This window comes from Dendropsophus ebraccatus, unplaced genomic scaffold (genome assembly GCF_027789765.1).
Source record: "Dendropsophus ebraccatus isolate aDenEbr1 unplaced genomic scaffold, aDenEbr1.pat pat_scaffold_1130_ctg1, whole genome shotgun sequence".
NCBI classification, from domain to species: Eukaryota; Metazoa; Chordata; class Amphibia; order Anura; family Hylidae; genus Dendropsophus; species Dendropsophus ebraccatus.
Window position 1 is genome coordinate 1 of NW_027208547.1, and position 1,808 is coordinate 1,808.

At 41.0% G+C, this 1,808-nt stretch overlaps 1 long non-coding RNA gene across 1 annotated transcript; it reads right to left on the minus strand.

The window, feature by feature from the left end:
- Positions 1-155: 155 nt before the first annotated feature.
- Positions 156-1,519, minus strand: LOC138774828 (uncharacterized). The gene is made up of 3 exons (XR_011360407.1): positions 1,426-1,519; positions 361-441; positions 156-244 (listed from the first exon to the last, which is right to left on the minus strand). It is a non-coding gene; the product is annotated as an uncharacterized lncRNA (long non-coding RNA).
- Between the last annotated feature and the right edge of the window lie 289 nt (positions 1,520-1,808).

Below are 1,808 nucleotides of genomic sequence, written 5' to 3' on the forward strand. Positions count from 1 at the left end.
TAAAATGGAAAAAGCAAAAGCGCAAAAACGAAAATTGGCTTTGACCTTAAGGGGTTAAACACACACACACACACACACACACCACCAAGCTGTAAGGCTGGTAAAACAGGGTAAAAGTTTCTGGGTGTGGGCCCCTCACCTGGCATGTGTTCGTTGTGTAGGTGTACAGCCGAGAGAAAAGGCGTGCCAGCTCCAGAAGGATTGCAACACCACTACCATTAGAATCAGCACCATAAGACAGCCACTAGAAAAAAATAAGATATCTATAAAACTGACTTTAGAAGTTGACATGATGATATGATTAACAACTCATATAATATAATATAAATATAAAGTGTTTAGATTTAATGTGTCACTTACTGGAGCAACTCCAAAAGCATCATAGTGCGCAACAATAGCAATGGTTGGAAGGTCTTCTGAACCAAGACCTGCCAAACGTCCCTGAATAAACAAAAATAATATATTAGGAAAATTGATGTTACCTACAAAAAAAAGGGGTAAACTCTGAAAGGGGTGATGTTCGTGCCACTCTTCTTCGGTTGCCTGGAAAACCTGGATCCAGACCTGGGAAACTGGAGAAGTGTCCCAGGACTGAATTCAGTTTTTTCAGGCACCTGGAGCAGAGCGACACAGAGTTCAAAGGAAGCAGGCTGAAAAGCTGATGGCTGAACCTAGCAAGGCGATTCAGTAGTACTGTAAATCTGCTCAAAATTACCACATTCCTGATCTTGCAGAGTAAACAGTGGGTATTGGTATCTGTGTGTGTTGTTTTTTATACTTCATGACATCATTAGGCTCCATCAAACAAAATTATAGACATAACCTCTGGACAGAAATCTAATAAAAATAATGCTGCTCCTTAATGTACACTCAAGGTAGCTTTTCCTGAAAAGTTTCCCTAAATAACATCTATGCTTTAAATATTTGCACACATCTTAGCTCTGGTCGGGAGCAGCTGCATCTTTTTCTATGTTTGCTTACCCATCAAGTGGCATTGATTTAGCTCGTATTACTACAATGAGGTATTGTTGTGTTTCCACAGCAAAAACTCAAAAACTTTAACACAAATTTTACAGAATAAGGGGGTTCACACTGCATTTTTGCAGTCCGTTTAATAGATGCAATTGTGTGCAATCCGTTTGGATCCGAATTTCCATTGACTCCCATATAAAAAAACTGATCAAAACGGATGTGTTTTTTTTCTTGGTGGTTAAGCATGTTTTGTGTATGTTAAAAGTAACCAGTAAAAAAACGGATGCATTAAACAGACGTCAAAAATGCAGTGTGAACCCAGTATCCACATCTTAACTAATTTAGTTAAACTCCTTCTCCTGATATGCTTCAGCAAAAAGAGAGATTGTACGTATCTTATACGATAATATATAAGAATATGTATACTATAGCAATCTCTAAACACACACTCACCTCCACACTGGTTACCAGCCAATCACTGATAGCCTTACTCTGAGCTCCACTGGTCACCATCTGGAAGCCATTTGCAGTAGCAGTGTGAAGAAGCACTACATGGGCACAAATGGCTTAGTCGGTGAATAACATATTGTACAGCAAGTATGCATAGTAAACAAACACCTTAGGCTTCGTTCCCACTGAGCAAAACTAGCGGAATTCCGCGGCGGACAATGCCGTTAGCCTCCCTCTCATAATGGGAGTCTATGGGAGGCACGCGCTCCTGCTTTGTCCGCACTGAAGAATGAACATGTTCATTCTTCAGCGCGGACAAAGCAGGAGTGCGTGCCTCCCATAGACTCCATTATGAGAGGGAGGCTAACGGCATTCCGCGGCGGACA